Here is a 9887-nt window from a genome sequence, read left to right on the forward strand (position 1 = left end):
TGTGAAAAACAACTTTCTGTTACTAGTTTGAAGCCTGCTACCTATTCCTTTCCTTTGGTGTCCTCTAGTCCTTCTATTATGAGAACTAATGAAGAACTTTTCTTGATGCACCCTCTCCACCCCACTCATGCTTTTATAGACCTCTATCCTATCCCCCCTCAGTCTCCTCTTTTCTAAACTGAAAAGTCCCAGTCTCTTTAGCTTCTCTTCATCTGGGACCTGTTCCAAACCTCTGATCATTTTAGTTGCCCTCCCCTCTCCCACCTTCTGTCTTCCCCTCTCCCACCTCCTTTTCCCAGTCTCCCCGAGTTTTGTTCAATAAAGAGAGATTCTACTTTTGACCACGTGTTTTCTTTATTTTGTACATCAGGAAGGGGGGCTAGGGAAGGGTAAGTGGAAGGAGGTGAGGGAGGAATGGGGTACGAGCCCCCGATGGGGAGGACTGGGCTGGCTCTGTGGGCTTCTGGGGATGGAAGCTCTCCTGCAGCCCCCCGATTGCCCCCTCTCCCCAGATGGCAGCCTGCGGCCAAGTGCTGTGATGTGCCGAGTGTGGGCACTCAGGGCACTCCAAGCCAGGACTGCTTTGCAAGCGGGGCACCCCTGAGAACTGTCCGTCCGGGGTGGGGGTCGGGTCCCTTTAAGCACAGCCCTCGGCTAGCCTGAGGCAGCAGCTCCACGCTCTAAGTCCTCCTCTGATGCCCTGCCGGCACTGCTTCCGGCCATCCTTAACCCCGGCTCAGGGTCCACTCAGTGTGGACATGCTAGTTCGAATTAGCAAAATGCTAATTGGAACAGTTTTTTAGTCTGGATCCGTTAGTTCGAATTAGCGCTGTAGTGTAGACATACCCTCTCTTCCTATTGCCCCCCCAGCTCTCCTCCGCCTCCTGCCTCTCACTTTCCCTTTCTCTTCTCCTCCTCCTCCTGCCTCTCTCTCCCCTCCGTCTCTCCCTGCCCCCCTTCCCCTTCCCTCGCACCGTGGCGCTCGGCTGAGTGCTGCCTGCTCAGCCGGGCTGCCGTGAGGGAGGGGGGTGGGGCGGTGACGTACACGGCCAGGAGGTGGGGCCGTGTATGTCAGCGCCCCCCCCCTTCCCCTCCCACCGCAGGGGAGCCCAAATGGCCCTTTGCGCTGCTGACTCCCCTGGTGAAGGGGCGCAGAACTCAGTTGAGCGCCACAGCGGGAAGAGAAGCGGGGGCGGTGACATACATGGCCCCGCCTCCTTCCCCTCCCGCCGTGGCAGCTGGGCTGAGTGCTGCGCCCTTCAGCTGGGCCCCGGTGGGGGAGGGGAAGGCGGGCGGTGATGTACACGGCCCTGCCCCCTGGCCGTGTACGTCACCGTCCCGCCCCCCCTCCCTCACGGCAGCCCGGCTGAGCAGGCAGCACTTAGCCGAGCGCCACAGAGGGAGCGGAAGGGGGGAGGGGCACTGACGTACACAGCCAGGGGGTGGGGCCGTGTATGTCACCGCCCCTCCTTCTTTCTCCCGCCGGAGCTCAGCTGAGTGCTACCTGCTCAGCCAGGCTGCCGCGAGGGAGGGAGGCGAGGTGGAGACGTGCTTCCCCTCCAGCCGGGGCCCAGCTGAGCAGTGCAGCGCAAGTGCCACTCAGCTGGACTCCAGCGGGGGAGCAAGTGGTGGCAAGTGGCCGCTTGGGGTCCCGTGCTCCCCGCGGACCCCAAACGGCCGCTTGCTGCTGCTTGCTCTCCAGCTGGGGCCCAGCTGAGCAGCGCAAAGTGCCACGGCGGAAGGGGAAGGAGAAGGGGGGCAGGGCGCTGACATACATGGCCAGCGGCCGTGGCCATATACATCAGCGTTACAGACGCACAGACCCTGGGCTACTATACATGGGTATGTCTACACTACCCTGCTAGTTGGAAGTAGGGTGGTAATGTGGCAATCGGAGTTGCAAACAAAGCCCGGGATTTGAATTTCCCAGGCTTCATTTGCATAGAGCCGGGCGCCGCCATTTTGAAATGTCCGCTAGTGCTACACGCGGCACGGACTAGGTAGTTTGGACTAGGCTTCCTAGTGCGAACTACCGTTACTCCTCGTTTCACGGAGTCCGCACTAGCGGACATTTAAAAATGGCGGTGCCCGACTTTATGCAAATGAAGCCTGGGAAATTCAAATCCCGAGCTTCATTTGCAACTCTGGTTGCCTACATTACCATCCTAGTTCGAACTAGGGTGGTAGTGTAGACTTACCCTATATGATGGTTTAATCAGGAAGTTCAGCAGGTCAGTACGTTGCATATAACTATGACTTCTAACCATACAAAGAGACAAACTGAATTAGGTAATATCTGACCAGCTTCTGGGTAGAAGAGAAAAGCTTTCTAGCCGTAGAATCATAGAATCATAGGGTATGTCACAGCAAAGTTAATTCAAAATAACAGCCCTTATTTCGAATTAACTTTAACAGCATCTATACAGGCAAACCGCTATTTTGAAATAAAATCGAAATAGCGGGGCGCTTAATTCGAATTAATTAACCCTCATTCTATGAGGAATAACGCCAAATTTGAAATAGCTAATTCGAAATAAGCGCTGTGTAGATGCTTATTTCGAAATAGGGGCCCTCCAGCCCTTCCCAGTTTCCCCTGGTGGCCACTCTGGGCCAAACCAGGAAAACTCTTCTCCTCTCCCCCAGCCCCGGAGCCCTTAAAGGGGTAGACTCTGGCCACACTGCACGTGCCAGATCCAGGCCTGCCAGCAGTCGCTGCCCCTGACCCAGTGGCCCCAGGATGAGCCAGGCAGCCAGAGCCAGCCAGCGGTCCCCTGCCCAGTCCTCCAGCACCCAGGAGCCAGTCAGGGACCCGTAGACGGCAGGCGCCCTCCTGGACTAGTGCGGAGACCATAGACCTCACTGAGGTTTGGGAGCAGGCCCCCAATGTCCACGATCTCCGCACTAGACAGAGGAACGCGACGGTCTACAGCCACATAGATGCCACCATGGGCAAGAAAGGCCACAGGTGCACCCAGAAGGTGCACCTCAAGATAAAAGAGCTGCGGCAGGCATATGCCAGGGCCACTGGGGGCAGCTCCGCAGCAGAGGCAGACACCTGCCCCTATTTTGACGCCCTGGACTGCATCCTGGGGGGCGGTGTGGTCCGTGCCACCCCAGGAGGCAGCGAGCCGGGACCGGAGGGCCCTGACCACGGCGAGCAGGAGGAGCCAGCAGGACCCCCGAGCAGTCTCAGGAGAGGAGTCAGCAGAGGCGTCTGCGGAGGCCACACCATGTAAGTGCCGTCACTGTCCCCTTCCTGGTGGGGAGGCGGAGAGGAAGACCAGGGACCACCGTTGGGCAGGTGGCTCCAGCTACCTGCCACACACAGGCCGTGTGTGACGCGACCTGACATGCTCCTGACCCTGGGGTGGGACACAGCAGGACGCCCTCCCTTTACAAGCCCCCTCTAACATCTCCCCCCGACCTCAGCTGCACTATACACAGCACAGGGGCCTGGGTGCAGTCTCGGACTCCCACTCCCGGAGATAGCTGGACATTCCGACCATGGCCTCTGTGCAAGCACAGCGACTCTAAGGGTGCAGGGCACGGTCATCCTCACCTCGCAGAGGGGGGCTCGGCTTCACCCACTGCATCCCCAGGGAGAACTGACCACTCCTCTTCTTTCTCCACAGCCGCACCAGCTGCGCGTGCCGGGCGCACCACCCCGCCCGGGACATCCTCCCACACCCGAGGGCTCAGCAGGTCCACGCGCACACTGCAGGGGTACGGAGACCAGCACCTGGGGGCCCTGCGAGCCCTGCACCGCACCATGCAGCAGTGGGTGCAGGACGACCGGGAGTTCCAACGGGAGCTGCTTGCCCAGGGTAGTGCCATCTGTACCCATCTGCAGAGTGTGCTGCCTCGTGCTGCTCCAGCGCCTGCGGCCTCCCCAGCTCTCGCTCCTTCTCCCCCTTCCACCTCTTCCTCCTCAACCTCCACACCCCCCACTTCAACCTCCACACCCTCCTCCCCATCCCCCCGGGGATGCCGAGGAACTTGGCCCGGCAAGACCCCCACCCCTGAGGCTTCTTCCCCTTGCTTCCCCCTTTCAGCTCCCTCCTCTAAGTTTTCCCCCTCCCCTCTCCCACCCTCTCTTCTCCCCTCTCCTGCCTCCTTTCCCCAGTCTCCCCAGTGTTTCGTCCCCTCCCCCCAGGTTTGTTAAATAAAGAGAGTTTATATTTTTCAAAATACGTGTATTTTATTTGACATCAGGAAGGGGGTTAGGAAGGGGTAAGTGGAAGGCAGGCAAGCAAGCAGGGACACCTGCCCGGGGAAGGGGGGGTGTCCCTTTAAGCACAGGCCTCAGATAGCCTCAGGCAACAGCCACAAAAAGCCACTCCTTATCTGCTGCCCCAACCCTGACCTGGTTCCGGCCAGCCTTAAATCCGAATCAGAGTCCACTCAGTGTGGACGTGCTATTTCAAAATGGCCAAATGCTATTTCGAAATGCATTTTGTGTGTAGACGCGTTATTTCGAAATAACTTATTTTGAATTAACTATTTCAAAATAAGATATTTCGAAATAACGTTGTAGTGTAGACATACCCATAGACCTGGAAGAGACCTCAGGAGGTCATCAAGACCAGCCCCCTGCCCAAGGCAGGACCAACCCCAACAAATCAACCCAGCCAGGGCCTTGTCAAGCCAAGACTTAAAAACCTCCAGGGATGGAGATTCCACTACTTCCCTAGGGAACCCATCCCAGTGCTTCACCACCCTCCTAGGGAAATAGTTTTTCCTAATATCCAACCTGGACCTCTCCCACCACAACTTGAGACCATTGCTCCTTGTTCTGCCATCTGTCACTACTGAGAACAGCCTCTCTCCATCCTCTTCGGAACCTCCCTTCAGGAAGTTGAAGGCTGCTATCAAATCCCCCCTCACTCTTCGCTTCTGCAGACTAAACAAACCCAAATCCCTCAGCCTCTCCTCATAGGTCATGTGCTCCAGCCCCCTAAACATTTTGGTTGCCCTCCACTGGACCCTTTCCAATGCGTCCGCATCCTTTCTATAGTGGGGGGCCCAGAACTGGACTCAGGACTCCAGATGTGGCCCCACCAGAGCTGAATAAAGGGGAATAATCACTTCTCTGGATCTGCTGGCAATGCTCCTCCTAAGGCAGTGAGTCAGTGACCAGGGAGCTTGCGAACAGGGGCTGATAACAGGGAGTTGTGAGAGGGAGTCCTCCGGGAGGAGCGGGAGCTAATACAGGACCCTTGAGGGAAGTGGCTGTCTGTAGTGTGTGTCTGTGCTTGTGTTTGGGGGTTTCTTGCTGTGTGTGAGCTTGTGTTTGTCTGGGATTTGGGGTTTGTTTTTTTTGTCTCCCCTTCCCCTCCCGCCTCATGGAGTGTGTGGTGTGGCTGGCAAGTGGAAGCTGTAAGCTTTTAATCAAGGTTTGAATTCTAGAAGCCTCTGCTTATTGGTTGATCCTTAATGAGGGGGAGGGGCTATCAGGCAGTCCAGGTCTTTATATAGCAGTGAGTCAGCAACCTGGGAGCTTGCGACCAGGGGCCAATAACAGGGAGTTGTGAGAAGGAGTGGGAAGGGGGTGTGATACACTTGCCATTCTTTAAAAAAATCTTTTCACTAAACCAGGCATGTCCAAAGTCCGGCCCGCGGGCCAATTGCGGCCCGTGTTCCGGTTTAATACGGCCCCACAGGTAATTTGGCAATATCTATCTTTTATGGCCCCCAACGAATCCATATGTATTGAGATGAATACATTGTAAAATCTCAGTTAATGTCAGTTGGTCTAAATCAGTTACAAATATATTTGGACACAACATGTATACTTGGTGTTATGTTCCTGTTCATATTTTTTGAACTTAAAAGTTACAGACAACCTTTATTACCAATAATATGTAATGTACTTTACAATGTTCCTGACATATTTCAGCTTCCTGGATTTTTTTTCATCTGGCCTTCAGATATGAAAGGCAGAGTGATTTAACACCTGTTTAGATTTGTCATCCACGTGACGAAATGAAAAGTATGCCGTTTGCAATAAACTTTGCATAAAATAGTTAATTTGCATTTAATTTTAACGGTTCAAAGAATGTCAGGCAAAATGGTCGGCCCTCACGCATGTTCACTTCATCAAATCTGGCCCTCTTTGAAAAAAGTTTGGACACCCCTGCACTAAACTATTATCAAAACTTCCTGAGTTCTGGTGGGCCATCAAGGTTGATTGCATCCAAGGCAAGGTTGATTGCATCCGAGGCCTAGCCTCAGCCTGCTGACAAAGGCAGCCAGAGCGAACACAGAGAGCAGCGAAGAGGGCAGCAGCCAACGCGGGACTTTGCCTGGGAATTCAATCCCCGTAGTGTTTGGTCTTTTCCTTGAAGAATTTTTTTTTTCTTTTCTCTCTCCTGCCCTTTGAGGAGGCATTTAACAACATCTGAGGAATCCCTCAGAAGGAAGGCAGGTATGGATAGTCAGGGCTAGACAAATCGCGCAGTGCGGGGCTGGCGAGTGGATCTCGCCGCAGTTCGTCGAGCCCTGTGGATGGTGATCAACCCTCTGTTCCATCAGAGAGGATGAAGACTTCCTCAATAGAAGGCAGCGTTTAATTCTGCAGGCACAGCAGGCTGAAGAGCCAGTCAGGGCAGTACAGGACAAGGAAGAGAACTGGCAGCATGTAACCTCTAGAAGGAGAAGAAGGCCAGCTCGGGTATCCTCCATTCCCGTAGAGATAAGTAACCGCTTTCAGGCTCTCTCCACAGGCACTGCAGTGGAGAATTCTTTGGCAGGGACCTCTCAGGGAAGAAATCAGAAGTGAACACCATCTACCGGAAGGCATGGGATGCGTAGTCCTAGGGATGAAGGTTCCACAGCCATCACCCCCAAAAGAAGAAGATGGCTGGTGGTGGTCGGGGACTCCCTCCTAAGAGGGACTGAGTCATCCATCTGTTGTCCAGACTTGCAATTTCAAGAAGTGTGCTGCTTACCGGGAGCTCGTATTCAGGATGTGATTGAGAGTCTTCCAAAAGTGATCAAACCTCCGGATCGCTACCCCTTCCTGCTTCTCCATGCAGGAACTAATGATGCGGCCAAGAATGACCTTGAGAGGGTCACTGCAGATTATGTAGTGCTGGGAGAATGATCAAGGAATTTGGAACACAAGTGGTGTTCTCGTCCAGCTTTCCATTTGAAGGAAAAAGTCCAGGTAGTGATCGTCAAATTGAGGAAGTAAATGCGTGGTTGCGCAGGTGGTGTCGGAGAGAGGGCTTTGGTTTCTTCGACCATGGGACTCAGATTGCTAGGAAGAGATGGGATCCACCTAACCAAAAGAGGAAAAAGCATCTTTGCGGGCAGGCTTGCAAACCTAGTGAGGAGGGCTTTAAACTAGGTTCATTGAGGGACGGGGACCAAAACCCTGTGGTCAGTGAGTAAGTCAGATACCAGGAAGACACACAAGGAGGAATGAGCAACAAAGGAGGACCCCTGACTCGAATGGAGAAGGTAGGGCAATCAACTGGTTATCTAAGGCATTTGTACACCAATGCGAGAAGCCTGAAAAACAAACAGGAAGAATTAGAAGTCCTGGCCCAGTCTAACTACTATGATTTGATTGGAATAACAGAGACTTGGTGGGATGATTCGCATGACTGGAGCGCTGTCATGGAAGGGTATAAACTGTTCAGAAAGTACAGGCAGGGGAGAAAAGGAGGAGGAGTTGCACTGTATGTAAGAGAGCAGTATGATTGCTCGGAGCTCCAGTATATAGAGGGTGAAAAGCCCGTTGAGAGTCTATGGGTTAAGTTTAGAGGTGGAAGCAGCAGGGGTGATGTTGTGGTTGATGTCTGCTATAGACCACCAGATCAGGTAGATGAGGCAGACGAGGCAGACGAGGCTTTCTTCGGACAACTGAGAGAAGCTTCCAGATCACAGGCCCTGGTTCTCATGGGGGACTTTAATCACCCTGACATCTGTTGGGAGACCAATACAGCAGTACACAGACAATCCAGGAAGTTTTTGGAGAATGTTGGGGATAACTTCTTGGTACAAGTGCTGAAGGAACCGACCAGGGGCCGTGCGCAGCTTGACCTGCTTCTTGGAAAAAGGAAGGAACTAGGAGGGGAAGTAGAAGTGGGTGACAACCTGGGAAGCAGTGATCATGAGATGGTAGATTTCAGGATCCTGACCAAAGGAAAAAAGGAGAGTAGCAAAATACACACTCTGGACGTCAGAAAAGCAGACTTTGACTCCCTCAGGGTATGTCTACACTACCCTCCTAGTTCGAACGAGGAGGGTACTGTAGGCATACCGCACTTGCAAATGAAGCCCGGGATTTGAATTTCCCGGGCTACATTTGCATAAACTGGGCGCCGCCATTTTTAAATCCCTGCTCGTTCGAACCCCGTGCCGCGCGGCTACACGCGGCACGAACTAGGTAGTTCGGACTAGGCTTCCTAGTCCGAAGTAGCGTTACTCCTCGTGGAATGAGGAGAGCATTCCCTGGGATGCTTACATGAAGGGGAAAAGCAAGTATGGTAGGCGACCAGATTGGCTTACAAGGGACATCTTTGGTGAGCTGAAACACAAAAAGTAAGCTTACAAAAAGTGGAAAATTGGACAGATGACTAGGGAGGAGTATAAATATTTTGCTTGAGAATGCAGGGGAGTTATCAGGAAGGCAAAAGCGCAATTGGAATTGCAGCTAGCAATGAATGTGAAGGGTAACAAGAAAGTTTTCTACAGTCATATTAGCAATAAGAGGGTGATCAGAGAGGGTGTGGGGCCCTTACTAGATGAGGGAGGTAACCATGTGACAGATGATGTGTGAAAAACTGAAGTACTCAATGTTTTCTTTGCCTCTATCTTCATAGAAAAGGTCAGCTCCCGGTCAAATGCATTAGATAATGCAGTTATAGGAAGGAGGTGGACAGCCCTTGGTGGGGAAAGAACAAGTTAGGAACTATTTAGAAAAGCTAAAAATACACAAATCCAGGAGCCCGGATTTAATGCATCCGAGGGTACTGAGGGAGTTGGCAAATGTCATTGCGGAGCCTTTGGCCATTATCTTTGAAAACTCATGGAGATCGGGAGAGATCCTGGATGACAGGAAAAAGGCAAATGTAGTGCCCATCTTTAAAAAAGGGAAGAAGGACAATCCAGGGAACTACAGACCGGTCAGTCTTACCTCAGTCCCTGGAAAAATTACAGTGGATGAGAAGCTGGATATGAGTCAACAGGGAGCCCTTGTAGCCAAGAAGGCTAATGGCATATTAGGGTGCATTAGGAGGAGCATTGCCAGCAGATCCAGAGAAGTGATTATTCCCCTTTATTCGGCTCTGGTGAGGCCACATCTGGAGTATTGTGTCCAGTTCTGGGCCCCTCCACTATAGAAAGGATGTGGATGCATTGGAAAGGGTCTAGCGGAGGGTGACCAAAATGATTAGGGGGCTGGAGCACATGACCTATGAGGAGAGACTGAGGGATCTGGGTTTATTTAGTCTGCAGAAGCGAAGAGTGAGGGGGGATTTGATAGCAGCCTGCAACTTCCTAAAGGGAGGTTCCAAAGAGGCTGGAGAGAGGCTGTTCACAGTAGTGACGAATGGCAGAACAAGGAGCAATGGTCTCAAGTTACAGTGGGGGAGGTCTAGGTCTAGGTTGGACATTAGGAAAAACTATTTCACTAGGAGTGTGGTGAAATACTGGAATGGGTTACCAAGGGAGGTGGTGAAATCTCCATCCCTGGAGGTTTTTAAGACTCGGCTTGACAGGGCCCTGGCTGGGTTGATTTAGTTGGGATAGGGCCTGCCTTGGGCAGGGGGCTGGACTTGATGACCTTCTGGGGTCTCTTCCAGGTCTATGATTCTATGCACTCTAATATGCCATTAGCTTTCTTGGCTACCAGGGCGCCCTGTTGACTCATGTCCAGCTTC

This window comes from Pelodiscus sinensis, chromosome 23, assembly GCF_049634645.1.
Source record: "Pelodiscus sinensis isolate JC-2024 chromosome 23, ASM4963464v1, whole genome shotgun sequence".
Classification (NCBI taxonomy): Eukaryota; Metazoa; Chordata; order Testudines; family Trionychidae; genus Pelodiscus; species Pelodiscus sinensis.